At 36.1% G+C, this 25,220-nt stretch overlaps 1 long non-coding RNA gene across 2 annotated transcripts; it reads left to right on the top strand.

Moving 5' to 3' along the window:
- Window positions 1–20,363: 20,363 nt before the first annotated feature.
- Window positions 20,364–24,839, top strand: LOC149602787 (uncharacterized). Of its 2 annotated transcripts, XR_016376962.1 has the most exons (4): window positions 20,364–20,598; window positions 20,666–20,714; window positions 20,785–24,340; window positions 24,404–24,839. It is a non-coding gene; the product is annotated as an uncharacterized LOC149602787 (long non-coding RNA). The 2 variants fall into 2 exon arrangements; XR_016376961.1 differs by having other exon boundaries at window positions 20,381–20,598; window positions 20,785–24,839.
- Window positions 24,840–25,220: the final 381 nt, after the last annotated feature.

Below are 25,220 nucleotides of genomic sequence, written 5' to 3'. Positions count from 1 at the left end.
AATAAAAATACGACACCTTAACTCGATTTTGAAAAGCGATTTACCTACACATGAATCATAATTTCCTGAGACCTTGTGGTACTGAGGACCACAGTTTAAGAACCGCTCAAACCCTAATTAAGGGCCGAGTTCCAACAAAAATGGTTCTAGCAAACTGAAAACCGAGCATTGGGATTCTAGTTAACTGAAAACTGTGCAATGCGGGTTTTAGCGAACTGAAAATAAACATTAGTGTCTCTTAATTGTTTTCCCTTTCGAACATTGATAGTGTCCAAGCTCAGCTTTCAGTTCCTAGAACTCTTTTTGCAGGAATTCGGAGTTTATGATGCATTGCACGACTAAACTTGAAAAGTTCAAACCGATGAGCATTGACCGTAATACCAGAAGTAAAATAACCCATACGAAGTGATTTTCAATAATAGTTTCAATAAGGGCCTTCTCTTGTGTAGAGATTTACGTTAAAGGGGTGATATTGTCTACCCCCTTCTAAACCTATTTTTCTCTCTACCTCGAGTCGAGAGAAAGAATATTGAAGTAGGGGGGATTGGGGGATTTGTAGGCGCTTATAATCAGTACTTGTTTCGGGTTTTTCTCGCCAGGTGGCAACCCTGAAAACGTAGCGGATCTGTCGATAGGTGGCTCGCGATCGGAGAGCTTCGTATTTTTTTACACCTCAGACGGGTTAGGCGAAGGGCTTAGCAAATCACTTCCTATGGGTTATTTTACTTCTGGTAATACCGAAAGTAAATACGAAGAAATGTCCATTTGTCAACGGTTTTTGCCCATTTGAGCGTTGTTGGGTAATCGCGAATTTAAGTTCATAAAAGATATAATTGCCTGAATCACTGCTTGCGATTTAGTGGGCTCGGCGGCTGGTAGGTCTCCAAAATCAAAGAAGTCGTCTTTGATAGATGTGGCGTTAAAGTTGGTTGGTACTATCTCATCAGCAACGGTATCCTGAAATAATTTACCGAGCCTCTCTTTATGGTAGTCTTCCACGCACGCCAACCATTTGCTTTTAAACTTTGGTAAGGAAAACGCCGCTAATGCAGCGTTAACGGCTTCTTCATTGGTAAAGTTTAAAAAGTCGTGGTATCTGGATTCCAGGCTTGCTTTTAGAGCTTCAACGTGGGGCTTGCAAAACTCCCAGTTTTCGGATGAAAAGAGTCCTAGTTTTCTTCTGAGAACCAGTAGGGTTGGAAGAAGCATTCCGTAGAAAATGTCTTTTTCTCCTTGAAGAATATCAATTGCTTCTGCGAATGGAGCTGTACATTTTAAATGTTCTTCAATATAAATGAAATCGGAGGCTGTCAAGGGCGTTTTAATTCCTAAGGCTCTTCCCAATTCACCCGACTTTTCCCAATTCACCCGACTTTTCCTTGATTCTAGATATCTGTCTTAAGGAGTCATATCAAAAGTGGATGAGAGGAAAAGTATGAAAATGGCCAAAAGTCGCGAGTCATCAGAGTTTCGCCGTAGTTGACCGTTTTATTGGCGTAGCTATACTGGGCCTGTTCACTCCCTTATAATAGGTCTTGTGTTAATTCGCGGTTACGTGGTTACCGTCGTCTGCTATTGTGTAATCTCGGTAATTTAGCTATAGCGCGAGCAGCTTGCGTCGTGATGCGCGTGATCGAGTGGGCTATGGTTAAACCAAGGAGCATAAATGTCTGAACTACTTTCATCCGCGAGTTTGCAAGTCCATCAGTCACTAGTAAACTAAATAGTTATTGGCGAAACTTTGATGTCCGCGTTTTTTAACACAGGCTTTCCCTCTCATCCACATTTGGTCATATAAAGAGTTCCAGCGTGTTTCGCCGGGCCTACTTAAAGTATGCCCAAGTATATTTTCAACAATTTCGGCAGACTTAGGGTGACTTGCCGCTTTCCATAGCAAATTGCATTTCGCTAAAACATCACAATGCATCATCCAAGTACTCGGGACTTGTTTCAGTTTGGTTATTAAATCAGAAGAGATGCATAAACTCAGGGTGTGAGCGCAACATCTAAGATGTCGTGGTAATTTCCAATTGGATATTTCATTAATTGCATCATCAGTTTCGTCGTCACTTGAAGCTCCTGAAGTGACATCATGGTCATCTAAGTTTTCATCCGCTTGTATTTGATGGACGCCGAATACCTTAAATGCTTTAACGAAATTGCTGGCATTGTCCGTTTGGTGATAAAATGAAAATGTTTATAAAGATGTATTATTTTCTTATAATCTAAGGCGAATTCAGAATAAATACATTGCAACAAATCCTTAATTCGGTCATAACAATGGGTTCCCTTGAATCGGCGACATGCGATTGCAGCGGACATTCGCTCAAAATTAGTGGTAATCCAATGAATAGTTACACCGAGAAAGGAACGCCTCCTTCCAGACCATATATCTGCTGTTGAAGAAACGTACGACACCGACGTTAATTCGTGCTTAATGTCATTCATATTTCGTTCAAACATAAGATCTATAACTCGGGACACACTTCGCCGACTGACCATATTAATCTTACGTTCAAGACCAAGATTTTTGAACATTTGTCGAACATATTTATTCTCGACTGAACGAAGGGGAATCATAGCGCTGACCATGTATTTAGATAAATCTTCTTCGAATACCTTTTGACTGGCTTGTATTTCACCGCCAGTTTCGTTTGTTCCATGAGTTGACTGATGTCCTTTAGACCGGTTCGTGGTTTCTACTTCACTAAGGTATTCGCTGAATGTGGATTCATGTTTTCTCTTTAAATGGGACCGAAAGTTTGACGTGGAGGTGAAATGCCCCTTTATTTCACAATATTTTGGACGACAGCTTATGCATTGGGCCACTACAGATTTTGAATTCGATTTTTCATAGATAACGTCGTAATACTTTCCTTTTAGAATATGTGGTAACTTTGGTCTTCCATATTACGTGGGGAGACTTAATCGATTCGAATACAACCTATACCATTTTCTACAATGTTAACGTTGTAACTGACCCTTATTTCATATCTGTTATCGTGCAATTAGACCATGATATTTTTTACAAGAACGTAAGCTTCAATCACATTGTAATTTTCCTATGATCTTAAGCATTTACATTTTTTAGTCCGACGTTAAAGTTGAAGAATATACCATATTTATTTATTACCGAGAAATAAAAGATGAATACGACAAAAACTCTTTTAACTAAAAAAACGGATTGAAATAATAAAAACTTAGAATCATTTCTTATCTATGTATCTTTAAATAATTAATCTCACCTATAACGTCACATACGTTTGTACCCAATAGAAACGTCGCATACATTAACAAGATAGCTTTTTAAACGTCGTTAAATAATGTCTGTCTAAGATACATTTTTTTGCGGTGAATTCATTATTCGTAAGTTTTATTTAGTTATTAATTGTGCCCATCTCTGATGGTAAGATTGTTCTGTTCATATCGATTATTTTTATTAATTCTAGACCAAATTTTATAACTTCTTTTTTGCTATATTTTATCTTTAATCATTGTGTTTTTCATAGAACGTAATATTTTCTATTATTTAGAAGATTTTTAATTATTTTATGCCTAGTTTGATAACAATTTCCGTTTTCTTTTTCTAATTTTGAACATTTTTGCCTAGTCGGTAAGATTTTCCAGTTTATTTTAGTAAAACTTATGAAAAGCGTTTAGCCGTAATTAGTCTACGAAAAAGTGATTTCAAATACAGCTATTGTTTCTTAAAATTACAGTTTTTTTAACTTTGGTCATGCATGCCTCTTTTGAAATGTTTCTGTTAATTTAACAATGGATTTAACAATTTATTTTAAAGGTTTATAATTTCGGTATTTCAGTCTTATGTAATGTTTCATTATACCATAACTGTTCTCATTCAATTTTATGGTTTCTCTTCTTAGGTTTCTTTACGTGATAAGTGCCGACATTTGTTAATTTCAAACATTCTTTTACAGGAAGAAAGTAGTTCATGTTCAACAAAGAGGTGTCAAAGCTGCACTTGGGACCTTGCACATGTTCACGATTTTAACCATACAGCCATAATAATGTATTTTCTGATAATTTTAAAATATTACACTGTTATTCAATTAAAATTTTGATTAATCCAAATTGTATAGTTATTTTGATGAAGTGTTTGGTGGATTTCAGAATTATTATACATATAGAAGTAATTTCAGTACAGTAACAAACATCAACCTCATTGGTTCTTCAACAAAAGAGAAGACAAAGTTCAGAAACCCTTTATTAACAGTATGCTAAAAGCCGAGGGGTCGGTCATTCACAAAATCCCGTACGCTACCCGCAAAATCCAACTTTAAAAATTCGAAATCAATAAGAAATTTAGAAATCCGGAAAGAAATCACACTCATTTTGCTGATTTCAAAATCCAATTAAAAATCCGAAATTAGTAATGAAATCACAAAATCAGTTACGAAATAACGAGATTAGAAAAGAAAAAACAAAATTAGTAACGAAATCACAAAATCAGTAAAGAAATCACAAAATCAGTAAAGAAATCACAAAATCAGTAAAGAAATCACAAAATCAGTAAAGAAATCACAAAATCAGTAAAAATCACAAAATCAGTAAAAATCACAAAATCAATAAAGAAATCACTAAATCAGTAAAGAATTCGCGAAATCCATTATAAAATTCACGAAATCCAAAATAAAAAATCTCAGAATCCAAGGCAATCACTAAATAAATCTCAAAATCCGAGGAAATAATGGAAAATACCTCAAAATCGCACGAGATCAAGGGAAGTCTCGCAAAATCCGACGATATCACCGGAAAAAAATCACAAAATCTGACGAAATCCGTCGGATTTTATCAAATTTTGAAATGAAACAAAATCCGACGAAATCAAAAGAAATCCAACGAAGGCAAACGATATCCGAAGAAATCAAATTGGATTTCGAAATCCCGTACATTTTTTCCAAAAACGTCCGACCCCTCGCTAAAAGCACTGTAAACATCAACTTTATTCAACTTCCTCTACAAAATGACTGCTGTTAAATTTTCTTTGATGTGCAATTAGTTATTCTGGTCAAACTTTGTCTTTATTGTAAAGCAATAATCCAATCTTAATTTTTTGAATTTTTACCGATGAGATATTTTTAAATTTCTACTTATGAGATATTTTTAAATTTTAACCGATGAGATATTTTTAAATTTTTACTGATGAGATATTTTTAAATTTTTACTAATGAGATATTTTTAAAATTTTTACTGATGAGATATTTTAAAATTTTTACTGATGAGATATTTTTAAATTTTTACTGATGAGATATTTTTTAAATTTTTACTGATGAGATATTTTTTAAATTTTTACTGATGAGATATTTTTAAATTTTTACTGATGAGATATTTTTAAATTTTTACTTATGAGATATTTTTAAATTTTTACTGATCAGATGTTTTTTAATTTTTTTGACTCATTAATTTTCAGTGGATTAATATCTCAGCAATTAGTTGTAATTTTCCGGTAAGTAAATTGAATTCCCAGTTCGCGAGAATATTGAGTTGGTGGACTCAGTTCATACCAGCATTTCAGTTGGAAAATTCCATACCTAGTTATTTTTCTATTGGATTTCGTATTAGAATTAAGTGGAACGAAGCTTTGTATTTACTGTAAATGCTTTTAAAGCTATCGAATGGCAGCGTTCAACGGAAATTGTACATCTGCCATAAAATAGAGGTATTGGCAGAAAAATCGACGAGGTTGATGTATTTGCGAAAAGTCAGTTAACGTCCCAATTTTCCTAACTCAGTTCAAAAGGGCACTAACCTCGATTTGTACGCGCAAGGCTTATTGGAGTTTATAATCCCTTTTACCAAATAGGGGTTATTAATCACTATCCTAACAATGGAATCTGATTGAATTTAAATCCTATTTTTCCACCTTGATTTTGAATTGTTTGGGCAGTGTTTTAATCAGTCATATTTTTCTCTTAATAATTAACTATCCATGCCTTCGTATGGAATCGTTGAATGAAACATGGTTAGTGAGCTTTCTTATGAATCTGAGGTTCAGACGGTGAAATTTCAATTTGCAAACAATCTCAGTTGTGACGTCAGAGCATAGAATAAACCTCAGGAGGCATCTGACATTGATCGACGTCAAATATCGTACCATTTACCCTAGAAATACTGCGACCTTTATAGTTTCGGCCTAATTATTATCTATTACTACTTCTTTTTAAGATTACTACAATTTTTAAGATTTTTTTAAAAATAACTTTCGGGACTTTGACCGCAGGTATAGTTCCGGAAAAAGTGGATTGTTCTCTCGAAGACATTCCAAATTTAGCCAATAAATCCTACGTACTTATAATGTTGGAGAGATAAAGGATGTGCTCATTATTTGCAGAAATTTTGAAGTGAAAATAGTTGGATATTTCTTCATCACCAAAAAATTTATTTCGTAATTTTCAAGTTTGTACGTTTCTTACGCCGTGGTCAAGATTCAATTGTTTGCGTGTTTGAAGAATCAAATAGTGCGTGGATTAATATCTCTGCAATTAATAGTACGTTTTCCGTTAGTAAATTGAGCTCCCAGTTTTACAAAATAAGTATTATTAAAAACCTTTTAATCTTAATAATTTTGAAAGTGGATGCCTTAAAAGTTACCGGGTTTGAGCTATCGAATAAGCGAGTTTAACGGATGTCCTACACCTGCCAGAAAATGAAAATACATGATGGAAAGTGAGGCCATTGATACTGTTATGAAAAGTCAATGAACGTTCCATTTTTCCTGTCTGACAAACAGCGTCGCTTTCTAATAGACGCTAACCTCACTTTGCTGGCGCCAAGGCTTAATTAAATTTTTTAATCCTTAGGCAAGCTAGAAGGTATAAAGCACTTACCTAAAAATGGTGTTGCCGAGGTTGAATTTAATAATATGCGTATGTTGAATCAGGCAGACATTTTCTCTTTTAAATAACTATGATTCCGAATGAAAAAATTGTTTGCAAAAAAATTGACTTCTTATTATAAATATTGGCTAGAAAATTAGACCTCTTTGTTAGTGATCGGTCTTATAGATCGCACTAATACCATATGCGAAAAATACTTGCTCATTTGGTACTTGTTTAAACATTAAAATATATATCGGTGCAAGGTTCGACCTATTTATTCGTTAATTTTAAAGATTTATTTAACTAAAAACGTTCATAACTCTGTAAGGCAGTACTGAAGAAGTTTGGGCTTGCAGAATCTGCAATGTGGTCTATCGTGGTGTCCATCGATAGTCGGCAAATCATCACCCCACTTATAGAAGAATTACACGAAGACGATACGACCCTTTACAATTTCATAACCTAAAGAAATATCCTTTCCAGCAAAAATTATGGAGAGTATGGTTGACGTATGCATGTTATAACGAAATATGCCATTTTATAAAGTCATTGAACGCGCTGGATTTTTCCTAGTTTTCAAACTTCAAACAAAATTATGTTGGTATTTTTGAATCTAGAACAATTGTACGGTTTTCAGTCTCGTTTCCAATTTGACGGTTTTCAGTATCGTTTCCAATTTGACGGTTTTCAGTCTCGCTTCCTATTTGACGGTTTTAATAAAACCAAAGATAAAACCGCATTTGAAATTCTATATAAGCGACTGCCTCCCACTATTATGCGCAAAACGTTCCTTCATTCCAGCATATACGACCGTACTCAAATGTAAGTATTTTGAAGCATAAATGAATCTGTTTAATAAGGTTTAGTGTTAGTTTTCCCCTCCTATCGAATGATACCTAAGTCACAAGTCTGATATTCTGGTTTTTGCTTCGTGTTATATAATTATATTGAAACGCCGCGTTTGTCAGTCATCACGAATACAATAAGTTGTACGTCAACTTGTGATTTATGCACGACGTCGTAAATTACATTTTCTTTTCTTTCCAGTGGTTTGAATAGTGACCACACTTTCTATTTTGAATTTATTGGAGGCCGAGGCCGTGGGAAATATTTTAAAAAATTGAAAAAAAAGTGTATTTCTTGAACGAAAAGGAAAAAGTTTCATTAAATTTCTGATGATTTTAATTAAAATGTTAGGTTTTTGCATATCACCATTCTAAGTCAAGTAGGCTTAGAAAGGATTTGGTAGCTAAAATGGGCTAGAATAGTGTAAAATACAAAGCGACAGAACGATATATTCTTCTGTTCTAGCTCTGATATTGACCAGGTCTTAATTTGCGAATGGCCATTCTGCCCTCTGTTTTCACCCTTATTCTATACAGCGCCCACTAATAGGCGCGTTAACTTGTGACTTAATAGATCTCTATAACTCGGCAGTGCGTAGGTTTAAATTCAAATATTTTTAACGCCTCATTAAATTTCGAAACTGCGCAGGAGATAACATTAAATAGTCGGTTTTATTGAAGAGTTAAGAGCTTACATAGGGATTGTTTCCCTCTACGTTATATTCTACCTCACTTTGATAAGTTTGATTGCGTCAGAAAGGGCTGAGTATTTTATTGAAGGGAATTCAAGCTTTTAAAGGGTCTCTAAAGAAGTCGGCGGACCGCGTTGGAATTTTTTTTTTTCAAAACGTCGTTATTGACGTAACAATCCCCGGGGGTGAGCAAAACGAAAGTCTTTCCTTCTAGCAAACGCAGCGGGGGTCTCGGCTCTCGCGGGTCAGAACTGGAGAAACGCCGAAGCAGAGCGGCACTCAACTAATCACAAGAGAGGGGAGGATGGGTCGGGAGGGTTTTTTATAAAAAACATTCAACGGTCCGCCGATACTTTGCAGTCCCTTTAATTGAAGGATCAGGTGCTCTCATCTTGTCTAACGCCGCACCGCGCCACTCGTCTCGCTCGCAGCTTTCCTGAAATTATCAAACTGGATTTGTTTGTTAATATTTTAATTACAATGACTGTTTGAATCTATTGTTTGTAAACAAATTGGGCTTGAAGATTAAAGCGACTGGCCAGGTGCACCTAAGTTTTTTTTAAATGCTATTGTCTACCATGTAATCAGGGGACTTAAATACATACCAGCGTCCGGTAAACTGATAAAATTTTGTCACGATTTAGAATATTATGAGGTAACTGTATCTGTGAAACTATTAGCACATATTCATCGCTACCTGTAATTATTGAAAGTCGTGCAATTTTAGTGATATTTGCCAACTGCCCAACCAACGCCTACGTTGGCCCAACAAAATTTCCGGACAAGTAGTTAAATTTTTCAATCTACATTTATCTTACCATGAATATGTGATTTTTTACAGTTAAACAAAGATGTCATTCCTTCAGACTCTCGTTCGCTCGTCTTTGCTTCTTATCATCGTGATGTTATCCATTTTTAGTCTGGTACAAAATCTCGAATCTGATGGTAATGATCACCTCATTATATTTAGGGTGAATTACGAGGCTGGCCGCCGGCCAAGGTTTCCACACTGTATAGAAACAGGGATAGATTTAGGACTGGAGAACAGTGTAATCTGGGCGCGCTGTCATAGTCCCGGACCCCTTCCACGGGACTGGGGGGGAATGAAAAAAGAGGCGGGTCATAGCGAAAGAGGTAAAAAGGAACTACGCATGTCAGCTACGTCATCAAAACGTAGTTTAAAATTGAGCCAATAAGATAATTTAAATTTTCGTTACGTGTTGGAGGGAGGGGCTCTATACTGGGCTATGAGTTGCACTGAAGTAAATAATAACAGTTCTCCATTACTACTTCTAAATTTAAATCTATCCCTGATAGAAATAAATTATGATATATTGACCAAGTGCAAACGCTTTAAGATATATCAGTTGATTTGAGAGAGGTTATTGCGTTCTGCAGCCTCATTCTGATGGTATTAATTAGCTTCAGGGGTAGTTGTCGATTTGTAACCATAACTTCATCTGAATATATTTTCTTTTTGTTTTCCTAAGTAGCACCACGACATGAAACAGCCAGTAAGTGCTCTTTGATTATTACTTTTATTTACTATTTTAAGCTTGAGAACACGTTTTTTTTTTTAAATTTATTTTTCGACTAAAATGTTACGCTTTGAACAGAGAGTAAGTTTCGTTATAATTATGTGTGAATTGAGAACTTAAAACATGTTTTGTGCTTATTCGACTTAAATCTTTGGCGCTATGAATAGATGGTAAGTTTATCTTTTAATCCAATTTTCCTTAAATTCTAATTTTAAAATGTTGTATTTATTTTACCGAAAACATTGGGCCATGAATAGAAGGTACAGTACATTTCGCTCATTTCTGTGATTATTGATTATTTGAACTTTAATAACACGTTTTTTGTTTATTTCTTTTAAACACCGTGTTAAAGGCCGTAAGATTATCACTTTATTTATTTAATTTTACAATATTAAGTTTAATAAAAATTATATCGTTTCACTTACTTAAATCATTGCTTTGTGAATAGTTCGTAAGTATACACTTCTTGTTTCCATAATTAATTTTTGAAAATTAGTTCCACGATTTATTTGAAATATTTCAATTATGTATTAATTAAAATTTGACCAACTTTTCTTTCACTGAAAACCTTTGCGCTACGTATAGATCGTAAGTTCAAAATCAAAAATTATATTTTTCAAATAATAATAATAATAATAATAATAATAAAGCTTTATTCTTAGGATATTCTTATCAGCTGCACAGCTGGTTTACATAAGAGTCCTGTAGTTAAATTAAATTAAAATGAAATAGTTTACAGTTTAGATGTTGTTTTACATTTCAATCGGTTAAGATTAAATAAATTATAATCAGTAGTTTAAAGTGGTTTATACATATAAATATTATTTTCAGGTCAACTAAGATTAAGTTATGTCATAAGGATTTATACATCATTTGGCAGATATAATTTCTTAAGGTCATTTTTAAATGTTTTAAATGAGTTTTGATTTCTCAATGACGGATCTAGTTCATTCCATAGTCTCACACCTTTTATTCTTAGACTATTGTCACTATATTTATTTAACCTTTTTTGTACATTAAGGTTTACTAGATTTCCTCTAGTATTGTGCGAATGGTTTTTATTTAGGACGGAGGCAAATATTTCTAATATGTAATTTGGGCATATATTATGGTAAATTTTGTACATGACTAGAAGCGTATGATATTCAGCTCTCTGTTTTAATGTTAACCAGGTCAAGTCATTTCTTGCATCTGTGGCTGAGGATCTATTCGGCCTACGTAGAATGGATCTGGCACAGTTATTTTGCAAGATTTGTAGTTTCTTTAAGTGAGACAGCGAGGCATTATTATAGAAGATATCGGCGTAGTCGAATACCGGTTGCACTAGTGCATTGTACAATATACACAGTGTTTTAACATTAAGATTATTTATAAACTGTTTATATAACCATATTTTCCGCTTTGCTTTATTAAATGTATAATCAATATGTGGGATCCAGGTAAAAGATTCGTCCAGATGCATTCCCAAGTATTTGAATACTGTGACTCTTGATATCCCTACCCCCTTTAACTCAGATACGGGTTTTGCTTCAAGTTTTTTGGATTTGTCCGGCGAAAAGATCATAAACGCGGTTGAAACTGAGCGTGTTAAAAATCAGTTGAGTAAGGCTACCTGGCGTGAAAATGTAGATGTTAGAAACCCAGAGCGTTCTAGAAATAGATTGTCTATGGCTGAAAGGAGGACAAATCCTTTGTTTATAGAGCAGACTTATTTTGAAAGTATTAAAGAAGGTCCAACGTATCCATGTGAAGGGTGCTCAGGTCTTTTTTTAAAGCATCGGGTAGCTTAGTTAAGTCTACAGTGCTTTTGGCAGTTCCTGGGATTCACGGTCGTGAATTAGGTGACAAAGTATTTTTATGTACAGAGATGGGCAAACTTTTTAACTAACTAATAGATACAAATACAGTTCTCCAAATAAAGTAACGTTTGAGGAGATGAAATAATTTCTTTCCATTAGTATCGTTTAATCACGAATATACCTTAACATCAGGCTTCATTTGAAATTATTCGCCAGGAAGAGATAATTTGTCGCTAACTACTAATTTATCTAAATTGATTAGATATTGCTTTTAACTGACGGTACATTATCTTAAACTTTACTTCATTTGATTTAATTATAATAAACGCTCAAAACGTTCGTGGAAATCACCAAAACAACTCCGTTTTTTATAATTGATTTTCAATCGGTAATAGTTAGTATAGGGCACTGTCGGTTAGCTGTGGCATAGGGGCTAGCCACCACTCCTCTATGCATTGTAAAGGCGTTAGATAAGTGGCAATAAGTCGCAAGATGACTTGGTCCAATTAGCTAGCTGAACTTAATATTCCTAAATTATCCAAAATTAATTCAATCATTTGTTTCTTGTTGTAATTGAACATCTGCCAGCGATAACATTGGCCGTTATTAAGTCCAACAAATAGTGGATTAGGTGAACTTTGCCTTTCCGAAAACGAGAGGAATTCTGGGTAAAAGGTCCAATAGCAGCTCACTTGAGCAGTTCAATTCTAGCAGCATCGGATCATACCAAAATTACTAGCGCAGCCGCTAAACATAACCTCTAGAAGACTTTATATCCTAATAGTCCAACACCCGCCGCGGAATGCGTGACGTTTATCCGGTTAATATGCACGTGCGCGGGGACTTTTTAAACAAGATGCCCCTTTCCTTTTCGGAAAGGCCTATTCATAAATGGCGAAGGAAACGCAATTTAGTACATATAAAGTCATAAATTGTGCGCACAACGACCAACTTTTGCCTGTATTAACGTGCGTGTCGTCCGATCTGATGAATTCCACATCAAACTACCTTTCGATGCGCTCAAAATATAAACGAGAGTGTGTAATAAACCAATATGTATATTACATGAAGAACACACACACTTCCAGGGGTAAGTCTCCATACGCAAGAGTTTCCCTCACTCCAGGAGACACAAACTAGAGGCACGACTGAGTTGACTAGCCTCTCACTTGTTTTCAGCTTGGGCTGCCTCTAATGATGTCTCTTGGCGTGAGGGACATTAACTAGTATGGAGGCGAGCCCCTGGAAGTGTGTTTCGCTTGGTCTGGCCGGTGACAATTTGTTGGGACATTATGCCTATATGTGTTTGATTTTAATGACGGATCATCTACGCCTATTATCGGCAACTTTGATGATAAATTAATAATAACAGGAATGTTTCGTTATGCTTTTTCGAGAGTACTTTATTATTCTTACAGAAATGAAATTAGTTTGGTTGAACTTTGCAATGGCATAGAACATATTTATACTTGAGAGAACATATATCACGGATGATGTGACATTTACACATAGCAATTACACTAGACTTCACTTGTGAAGCGCTCACAACAAAAACAAGCATCAAAGATTTTGACCCTGTGAACATAGTTGGAGAAGTATATACAAAAATAATAACAAAACATTAAACATTTTAGTAATCAGAATATTTAAGGTTTGCTTTCAATAAAACCTTTTTCTCAAACATTTCATCTCCCAGTCGATTACTTTTTGGGGTGTTAACTATTGAAGCGAAGGAAAATAGTCTTTCGACAGAAGCGGACGATGGAAGAGGAGTGTTATCCCTTACAAAAATCTTCTTAAGAACTCTTAAGAAAATTCCTTGGGAAATTTCTTTGGAAATCCTTAAGGCGTTCTTTAGGAAATTGGGGAATATTGGCCTCTTTTTCTTTGGAAATTTCTTTGGAATTTTCTTGCGAAATATCTTTGGAAATTTCTTGCGAAATATCTTTGGAAATTTCTTGGGAAATATCTTTGGAATTTTCATGGGAAATATCTTTGGAATTTCCTTGGGAAATGTCTTTGGAATTTCCTTGGGAAATGTCTTTGGAATTTCCTTGGGAAATGTCTTTGGAATTTCCTTGGGAAATGTCTTTGGAATTTCCTTGGGAAATGTCTTTGGAATTTCCTTGGGAAATGTCTTTGGAATTTCCTTGGGAAATGTCTTTGGAATTTCCTTGGGAAATGTCTTTGGAATTTCCTTGGGAAATGTCTTTGGAATTTCCTTGGGAAATGTCTTTGGAATTTCCTTGGGAAATGTCTTTGGAATTTCCTTGGGAAATGTCTTTGGAATTTCCTTGGGAAATGTCTTTGGAATTTCCTTGGGAAATGTCTTTGGAATTTCCTTGGGAAATGTCTTTGGAATTTACTTAGGAAATGTCTTTGGAAATATCTTGGGTAAATATCTTTGGAATTTTCTTGGGAAATGTCTTTGGAATTTACTTAGGAAATGTCTTTGGAATTTACTTAGGAAATGTCTTTGGAAATATCTTGGGAAATGTCTTTGGAATTTTCGTGGGAAATATCTAGAGAAGTGGTAAATTAATTTAGCCACTTGAAACGAGGATAGTTCTTACATGCAGAACCATATCCCAATACAGGAGGTGTAGTTCTTATATGCTGAACTACACCCCTTATAGCGAGCTAAGATCTCGCATGCAGTGTGAAACTGCTTATAAAGTCAGACATTTTATCGACTTAAAACATCCGTAAACGGCAGAAAGTTTTAACCTTGTGCAATTGTATGGGGTACTAAGTGGGTTTTGGAGGCTTTAACGGCCAAGCAGTAGATACAGACGTTGTTGTTACATTTAATAATGTATATTCACTGATTGAGTATCAGAAACACGTTTAAGCTAATTTTCTCTACAATGTTTTTAAAAAAATATTTATTTTGGACTCTAATTACGCTCGAAATAAAGATAAAACGTGCCATAAGAGAATTAATCAAAAATTCCGACTGACAGCTTATACTCCCTGTAAATCTAAACATAACGATTTTAATTACTCTTATTTTACTTTTAATCTATTTTATCCATTACATCAACACCTCACGGATTATTAAAGCCAAAAAAATAAAAAAAGGTAAATATAACAATCCATTTCAGCGCTTGCTGAGCCTTAGCTACGGGACAAGCCTTCGTGAAACGTTTTTATTTTTTTTTAAACCATCAAGTTAATGTCTATCTAGTAAAACTTTAGCTAAACAATTTGGGTAAAATATTTTGAGATAATTATATGAAAAGCATAATTGCAATATATCTGGCCCTTTGAAATTCATCTCTAAAATTCTTGACTTATTTCGTTGGAAAGTAAACCTTCTTTGGAAATTCATCTGTAGAATTCTTATCGAATTTCTTTGGGAAATAAACCCTAGACTTTCTTTGGAAATTGATCTCAAGAATTCCTAAAGAATTTCGTTGGAAAATATTCCCTAGACGTTCTTAGGAAATTTATCTCTAGAACTCCTAAAGAATTTCTTTAGAAAATAATCCCAAGACATTCTTAGGAAATTTATCTCTAGAACTTCTAAAGAATTTCTTTAGAAAATAATCCCAAGACATTCTTAGGAAATTTATCTCTAGAACTCCTAAAGAATTTATTTAGGAAATAATCCCAAGACATTCTTAGGAAATTTATCTCTAGAACTCCTAAAGAATTTCTTTGGAAAATAATCCCAAGACATTCTTAGGAAATTTATCTCTAGAATTCCTAAAGAATTTCTTTAGAAAATAATCCCAAGACACTCTTTGGAAATTCATGTCTAAAATTCCTAAAGCATTTTTTTAGAAAATAATCCCAAGACATTTTTTGGAAATTTACTAGAATTCCTGAAGAATTTCTTTAGAAAATAATCCCTAGACCTTCTTAGGAAATTTGTCTCTAGAATTTCTAAAGAATTTCTTTAGAAAATAATCCCTAGACCTTCTTAGGAAATTTGTCTCTAGAATTTCTAAAGAATTTCTTTAGAAAATAATCCCTAGACCTTCTTAGGAAATTTGTCTCTAGAATTTCTAAAGAATTTCTTTAGAAAATAATCCCTAGACCTTCTTTAGAAATTTATCTCAAGAATTCTTTAGGAAATTCCAAGGAAGTCTTTGGAAATAGTTTCTTTAGAAAATGATCCCAAGGGCTCCGTAGGGTTCCAAAGAAATTCCTTTAGAACTCTTAAGAAGATTTTTGTAAGGGATATTTTAGGAACACTTTCCGTATTTCCGGGTATGCCTGAAGACTTGTATTGTCAGTGCTTATATCCTGAAAATAATTTAGAACCTAAAACATAACATTGTTCTTCATCAGTAATGCAATAAAAATACGACACCTTAACTCGATTTTGAAAAGCGATTTACCTACACATGAATCATAATTTCCTGAGACCTTGTGGTACTGAGGACCACAGTTTAAGAACCGCTCAAACCCTAATTAAGGGCCGAGTTCCAACAAAAATGGTTCTAGCAAACTGAAAACCGAGCATTGGGATTCTAGTTAACTGAAAACTGTGCAATGCGGGTTTTAGCGAACTGAAAATAAACATTAGTGTCTCTTAATTGTTTTCCCTTTCGAACATTGATAGTGTCCAAGCTCAGCTTTCAGTTCCTAGAACTCTTTTTGCAGGAATTCGGAGTTTATGATGCATTGCACGACTAAACTTGAAAAGTTCAAACCGATGAGCATTGACCGTAATACCAGAAGTAAAATAACCCATACGAAGTGATTTTCTATAATAGTTTCAATAAGGGCCTTCTCTTGTGTAGAGATTTACGTTAAAGGGGTGATATTGTCTACCCCCTTCTAAACCTATTTTTCTCTCTACCTCGAGTCGAGAGAAAGAATATTGAAGTAGGGGGGATTGGGGGATTTGTAGGCGCTTATAATCAGTACTTGTTTCGGGTTTTTCTCGCCAGGTGGCAACCCTGAAAACGTAGCGGATCTGTCGATAGGTGGCTCGCGATCGGAGAGCTTCGTATTTTTTTACACCTCAGACGGGTTAGGCGAAGGGCTTAGCAAATCACTTCCTATGGGTTATTTTACTTCTGGTAATACCGAAAGTAAATACGAAGAAATGTCCATTTGTCAACGGTTTTTGCCCATTTGAGCGTTGTTGGGTAATCGCGAATTTAAGTTCATAAAAGATATAATTGCCTGAATCACTGCTTGCGATTTAGTGGGCTCGGCGGCTGGTAGGTCTCCAAAATCAAAGAAGTCGTCTTTGATAGATGTGGCGTTAAAGTTGGTTGGTACTATCTCATCAGCAACGGTATCCTGAAATAATTTACCGAGCCTCTCTTTATGGTAGTCTTCCACGCACGCCAACCATTTGCTTTTAAACTTTGGTAAGGAAAACGCCGCTAATGCAGCGTTACGGCTTCTTCATTGGTAAAGTTTAAAAAGTCGTGGTATCTGGATTCCAGGCTTGCTTTTAGAGCTTCAACGTGGGGCTTGCAAAACTCCCAGTTTTCGGATGAAAAGAGTCCTAGTTTTCTTCTGAGAACCAGTAGGGTTGGAAGAAGCATTCCGTAGAAAATGTCTTTTTCTCCTTGAAGAATATCAATTGCTTCTGCGAATGGAGCTGTACATTTTAAATGTTCTTCAATATAAATGAAATCGGAGGCTGTCAAGGGCGTTTTAATTCCTAAGGCTCTTCCCAATTCACCCGACTTTTCCCAATTCACCCGACTTTTCCTTGATTCTAGATATCTGTCTTAAGGAGTCATATCAAAAGTGGATGAGAGGAAAAGTATGAAAATGGCCAAAAGTCGCGAGTCATCAGAGTTTCGCCGTAGTTGACCGTTTTATTGGCGTAGCTATACTGGGCCTGTTCACTCCCTTATAATAGGTCTTGTGTTAATTCGCGGTTACGTGGTTACCGTCGTCTGCTATTGTGTAATCTCGGTAATTTAGCTATAGCGCGAGCAGCTTGCGTCGTGATGCGCGTGATCGAGTGGGCTATGGTTAAACCAAGGAGCATAAATGTCTGAACTACTTTCATCCGCGAGTTTGCAAGTCCATCAGTCACTAGTAAACTAAATAGTTATTGGCGAAACTTTGATGTCCGCGTTTTTTAACACAGGCTTTCCCTCTCATCCACATTTGGTCATATAAAGAGTTCCAGCGTGTTTCGCCGGGCCTACTTAAAGTATGCCCAAGTATATTTTCAACAATTTCGGCAGACTTAGGGTGACTTGCCGCTTTCCATAGCAAATTGCATTTCGCTAAAACATCACAATGCATCATCCAAGTACTCGGGACTTGTTTCAGTTTGGTTATTAAATCAGAAGAGATGCATAAACTCAGGGTGTGAGCGCAACATCTAAGATGTCGTGGTAATTTCCAATTGGATATTTCATTAATTGCATCATCAGTTTCGTCGTCACTTGAAGCTCCTGAAGTGACATCATGGTCATCTAAGTTTTCATCCGCTTGTATTTGATGGACGCCGAATACCTTAAATGCTTTAACGAAATTGCTGGCATTGTCCGTTTGGTGATAAAATGAAAATGTTTATAAAGATGTATTATTTTCTTATAATCTAAGGCGAATTCAGAATAAATACATTGCAACAAATCCTTAATTCGGTCATAACAATGGGTTCCCTTGAATCGGCGACATGCGATTGCAGCGGACATTCGCTCAAAATTAGTGGTAATCCAATGAATAGTTACACCGAGAAAGGAACGCCTCCTTCCAGACCATATATCTGCTGTTGAAGAAACGTACGACACCGACGTTAATTCGTGCTTAATGTCATTCATATTTCGTTCAAACATAAGATCTATAACTCGGGACACACTTCGCCGACTGACCATATTAATCTTACGTTCAAGACCAAGATTTTTGAACATTTGTCGAACATATTTATTCTCGACTGAACGAAGGGGAATCATAGCGCTGACCATGTATTTAGATAAATCTTCTTCGAATACCTTTTGACTGGCTTGTATTTCACCGCCAGTTTCGTTTGTTCCATGAGTTGACTGATGTCCTTTAGACCGGTTCGTGGTTTCTACTTCACTAAGGTATTCGCTGAATGTGGATTCATGTTTTCTCTTTAAATGGGACCGAAAGTTTGACGTGGAGGTGAAATGCCCCTTTATTTCACAATATTTTGGACGACAGCTTATGCATTGGGCCACTACAGATTTTGAATTCGATTTTTCATAGATAACGTCGTAATACTTTCCTTTTAGAATATGTGGTAACTTTGGTCTTCCATATTACGTGGGGAGACTTAATCGATTCGAATACAACCTATACCATTTTCTACAATGTTAACGTTGTAACTGACCCTTATTTCATATCTGTTATCGTGCAATTAGACCATGATATTTTTTACAAGAACGTAAGCTTCAATCACATTGTAATTTTCCTATGATCTTAAGCATTTACATTTTTTAGTCCGACGTTAAAGTTGAAGAATATACCATATTTATTTATTACCGAGAAATAAAAGATGAATACGACAAAAACTCTTTTAACTAAAAAAACGGATTGAAATAATAAAAACTTAGAATCATTTCTTATCTATGTATCTTTAAATAATTAATCTCACCTATAACGTCACATACGTTTGTACCCAATAGAAACGTCGCATACATTAACAAGATAGCTTTTTAAACGTCGTTAAATAATGTCTGTCTAAGATACATTTTTTTGCGGTGAATTCATTATTCGTAAGTTTTATTTAGTTATTAATTGTGCCCATCTCTGATAGGGGTGAGGGAGTCTTCGACTGCCTGTTCTTTGAGCTCAGACTTCGGTCTCTCCGATGGGAGATTCGTGCACGCGCACCTAGTTACATTGGTTACGCGCATCACTTGACCACGCAAATCCCATTTCAAAAAATAGCGGGTGCCGGGTTCTTCATGCTAGCTTAGGCCTTAGAAGCAAAGAGGATAAAAAGAGGGGGAATTGAAGCTAGCGGCTTTGGCAAGGCATTTTGGGTGTTCTCGATTTTCTTTTTTATTTATTTGTTATATTTTCCTCCCAATATCCGGTTCACCGTGTTTCAATCAATAAGAGGGCTGAGAAAGATGCGTGCGCACACCGGAAGCTTAGAGGTAAACTTTCAAAGCGAGAACACTCCAGCCAAGGCTTCTACTCCCACTCTTTCTACCCTCTTTGTTAGAAGCAACGCCGCCTATATTACGTGTTCACTGCACATGCAGTGATATTTTTTAATTTTATCGGGCGTTAACTCGACTCTCCCACAATCTTTAATCCATCTTAAACACTTATTTAGTTTAGGTGTAGGAAAAGAGTAAAAAACCGTTTCCGTTACTTCAGTTTTATCTAAGAACCATAATTTACTATTAATAAAAAATAAAATAATGATAAATGTTCCGTTAAAGCACTAAAAAATTGCAGCGCGATTCATTAAAGGTAGCGTCGGCGAGGTTTATTACCGATCTAGAACGCTAGATGGCGCTCGCGTTGGGGGCGGTGGCCTAAAATTTGAAAAAAGGACCATACCCTACGAGTGGATGAATCGCGTCACGTGGGTTACAAAGACTCTATTTGCCCCTCAACCTGGACTCCACGTATCAATATAAATGAAGCTCGCCTAGAGCGCAAAACCTTGCAGTCCATTTTACACCCTTCTTCCTCATTCTTTCGTGAGAGCGAGGAGCGGTTTTTCTTTTTCGCAAATGGGAACTTCTTTTATTCTTGGAATTTTTCTTTTTTTTGGTAGGAGAGGGGAAATTCGCGGAATTGAGAAATCATTCGACTTGGTTTGGTTGGGGGCTTGGGGCCGGGCGCGTTTAGCGATCGGTTAGGTATCTTTCTTAGGGACGGGATTTCAGAAAGACGGTTAGTAAGAAACGAATTGAGCTTTCTTCATATCGCATGAAGTCAATTGTGTTCGGAACTGTTTTATATGAAGATGATAGGTAACTATTAATAAAAGCATCAAAACTATACCCATGCCTGGTTTTAATTCATGCTTTGTTTTATCAGGATAATTATTTTAGTGGTGTTTGGTAATGAACATCAAAAATAAAATGAGGTAAAAATCGAATGTTAAGTTTGACCAATTTAAAAGATTAGTGACTAAACATTTTGTGACTTTTATATAGTACGTATACACCAGAACGTTACTGATAATTTAACAGGACGTGTGAATAATGCTTGAAATTATTGGGGTGGGAGAAGTTGCTCCCTCTCTCAGCTTTATCTTCAGTGCCATGTTTTGATTGTGAGGCATTCTACGTCAGCCAAGATGGTCAAACTGAACTGTAGCCTTTCTCCCTGCAGCCTCTTGGCTTAGTAACACTGGGAGAAGTTGGAGAACCACAATGAAATTGAACTGGGTTACTGGACGCTTGGCAAAATTTAAATGGACGCTCGCGATATTTTAAATGGACGCTCGCGATATTTTAAATGGACGCTCGCGATATTTTAAATGGACGCTCGCGATATTTTAAATGGACGCTCGCGATATTTTAAATGGACGCTCGCGATATTTTAAATAGACGCTCGCGATATTTTAAATGGACGCTCGCGATATTTTAAATTGACGCTCGCGATATTTTAAATGGACGCTCGCGATATTTTAAATGGACGCTCGCGGTATTTTAAATGGACGCTCGCGATATTTTAAATGGACGCTCGCGGTATTTTAAATGGACGGTCGCGATATTTTAAATGGACGCTCGCGATATTTTAAATGGACACTCGCGATATTTTAAATGGACACTCGCGTTATTTTAAGTGGACACTCGTGATATTTTAAGTGGACAGTCGCAATAGTTAGAATATTTTTTCAAACTTCGTATTTATAAAAACTTTTTGAGGATACAGTGGATAGACTAATGGTGGTAGAGAGGGGTGAAAACCGTGTATCCCTCCCTCTGGGCGCGCTTTTGTAAGAGAGGATACTGTACGCGCCCAGTAGGGGCATGACACTGAGCTAAGAGATAGGAGGTATGCCGTTTGCATAGGTAGTACTGCCATTACTCTATATCGGGCCTGACTTCAGTCTTACAACATCAGAACCAGTTTGTGTACCTGTACATGTATATAGACAAGCCTTTAGCAACTAGGGTTTTCTATACAATGTTGTGATTCTTTCTCGTATAACCGTGTCTAATCATAGAGCTGTTAAACTGGCAGCTTCAAGAGGGAAAGGGTGTAGCGCTTCAAACTATTGTATCTATAAATCGCGACAGGTTTGGGAGAGAATAGGTAGGCTAAAGACATTTTCTACGATTTAGGAAAGGAGAAAAAACTTATGCGTCATGCACTGCACAGCCTTGGACCATTGTTGGGTATTGTACAACCTTAGCACATTGCAAAATAATTTTGGTCTTTGTTAGCAACATCGAATGATAGATAATACCAGGTGGTAATTAGCAAAGGAGATGTATGTATTCATCCTTATTGGCATTAAGGGGTAGTATGGACTGGTACTTGCTTCGTTACTTTGAGTGGGGTAAGGGTGTGATGGTGTTGGAAAATTTTTGTGCCGGCTCGCTAAAAGCAAGGAGGATGAATAAGAGAGAAGACTCGTTTTGGAAATGTGGAAATAAAAACATGCATCGGCGCGTAAGCCGTTGGTAAAGGCGTCACGTGATCGTTCTTGCAAACGAGGAATATTCAAAATTATAAACAAGCTGATGAGGCTAGAAAAAGGGGGCTTGAACGCATGGGCGAGAACGTACGCTCTCTTGCCGTGAGGGGGTCGTGGTAATCATGGTAACTGGGGAACGCCGCAGTGTAATTTTATGAACTGCGGACTACGTGCATTTTGTCTGACTCTGAACCTCCTCTCTTATAAATCCGCCTTGCTACCTACCGTATAGACCATTTCGGAAATTAAATACGGTACCATTGCGGTATCCTCCTTGGCGCCAAGAAACCCCGCTAGATTCAGTGCGAGTTGGCTAGCCTCCCGCGAGCAGTGAACTCGGGCTCATTCTGGCGTCTCTTCTTGGCGCGAGGGAGAATACCCCAATGGCCGCCTCTCCCTTGTGGGTTGGTTACTCAGTATTTATATTCCAAAATTTTCTATAGTTTGTAGGTAAAGGGGGTCTGTAAACCAGAAATGTGGTTTTATTTTTGTTTGGGTTCTAAGAATTCCCTCCAGATCCATGAATGTATACCATTTCTCAGTCTTGGCGGATGGTGTTAATTTCGGGAGGGTAATTGAGGTTTTCCTACCCTTTTCTTTGTATCAACTCTGCTTTAAAGTGAAATTCCGGGTGGCTAGTGCTTCCCAAACACACCCATAATATCGGCCGGTTCTGACATTTCTACCTTGAATACAAGTTCATTCGTTCATTATTTTAAAAGGAGATAAAAGAATTGTTTAGGTGCATTGGAATGTGGTCACCGAAGAAATGGAGATAGAATTCAGTCTCGTCGAGGGGCTACTCACTATTATGGTTACTGCAGTGATTATAACATTACAGGCCCGTTGCCACGGGGGGCACCAGGGGGCAATGCCCCCTCAAAAATATATCCTGCCCCCTCAAATAAGATTTCGGTTTGCCCCTAAATGCCCCCTAAAAATTTTCCAATGCCCCCTTATCAAATTAACTTTTTATTTTGGTACACAAATATTAAAACTATTTAAAATGTATATCAACATATTTTAGACTTTAATAATAATAATAATAATAATAATAATTTTTATTTTTCAGTAAAAAAAAATACATTTTACTGATGGCAACTAGGTAAAGGACAAGTCCCATTTTCTCACTAGTTACCAGTACACACACAAAAAAAAAAGAATAATAATTTAATTTAACATAAAAAAAGTGCATTAGACCTGATATGGCTGCGCTTTAAGGTGTATACTGAGGTCATTTTTAAAAGTATACACCGACGTACAACATCTTATTTTAGCAGGAAGTACATTCCATTGTCTTATAGTGCGACTAAAAAATGAATATAAAAACGCGTCACATCTACATTTGGGGATATAAAAGGTTAAAATTTCATGCCGTTCATTGATTTTAACATAGTCTAATAAAGGTAGATAATAAAAACCATTAATGATTCTAAATAAAAATGTGAGACAGGCTTTTTGTTGTAAAAGATACATAGGTAAAATGTTCAAATGTTTAAGACGCGTACAATAATCCATTCTGTTATTTAAACTATTAACAGGCAAGTTTATACAAGGCTGTCCAACAAAAAATGAAGTAAAATGCCGCAATACTCTCTCCACCGAATTTTTATCTTTCACCAAATAGGGTGACCATACCTCGACCCCGTATTGTAGTAAAGGTATAACAAGAGCGTTAAATGAAATCAAACTAGCCTTGGAACGGCCGAAAATTCTGCGTATCATACCCGAAATACGACGGGCTTTCGCAGTTATGTAAAAAACATGATTCGCCCATTTAAGGTCACTCGTAAAAATAATACCTAGTAATTTACAATTAAAAACACGAGGCAAGACAGTGTCACTTATCCTATAGTCAAAATTAATTACTTGTCTCCTTCTAGTGAAAATAATATAGGAGCATTTTTTAATATTCAAGTTCAAAAGATTAACCGTGCCCCAATCAACGATTGCATCAATGTCCCTTTGTAAATTAAGGGAATCCTGTTGGCAAGTAACCGCACGAGATAAAAAAGAATCGTCCGCGTACTGCCAAAGAGTGCTATGCGGGGATATATTATGTGGTAAGTCATGTGCATATAGGTTAAAAAGTAGCGGACCAAGTATTGAACCCTGAGGGACTCCAGAGGTAACAGGAAGAAAACAGGAGGATTTACCCTGATAAACTACACGCTGTGTCCTTTCCCTAAGAAAATCAGCTACCCAACGTAAAGGGCACCCTACACGCTCAATAATTTGCGCAAAAAACGTGGGGCCCGTTATTTAAGTTACAAAGTATAAATAAAACGTTATCCAGACTAATATTTGTGCAAAGTTCAAATATTGGTTTAGGAAATGGAAAATCATTTGCGCTAAATTTTGGACAATATTTGCGTAAAAAACTGAACATATATATTGAGTGAGTTTTATTGCTCAAAATGTTCTTCAAAATGCGAACAATATTTCGTCTGTGTATTTAACGATTTATATATTATGTTTGGTCAATAAAATTGTATACGGTCCATGGACTCAACATGAACTGTTTTATTGTGATAAACTATATAATAATAATAATATAATTGAATAAATCGTGTGGAATATGATCAATATATTTGTCCAATAAAATATGAAAATTTTGCTCAACATATTGAGCTTTCAATATCATGATAGATTTTATTTGCACAATTAGTGAAAAGTCTTGGGAATAATTTATAAGATGATGAATTTTATAAATGTCCCCCACTTTATTTGTGCAAAACATTGAGCGTGTAAAGGCCGCTTAAAGTATTCCCCTTAATTCCCAAGACTTTAAGTTTCATCACCAGTCCATCATGAGGTACCGAATCAAAGGCTTTTTTCCAATCGAAAATGACCACATGTACGTCGGGCGGGTTTCTTTTGTCTAAGATAGAGGCCCAAGAGTGAAAGGCTTGAACTAGTTGCGTTGAGCAACTGAACCCCTTG

This window comes from Phalangium opilio, unplaced genomic scaffold, assembly GCF_054372755.1.
Source record: "Phalangium opilio isolate 3A_F unplaced genomic scaffold, DU_Popi_V2 ptg000352l_1, whole genome shotgun sequence".
NCBI classification, from domain to species: Eukaryota; Metazoa; Arthropoda; class Arachnida; order Opiliones; family Phalangiidae; genus Phalangium; species Phalangium opilio.
Note: the sequence above shows the minus strand (reverse complement) of the source record. Positions and strands in the feature narration are given on the sequence as shown.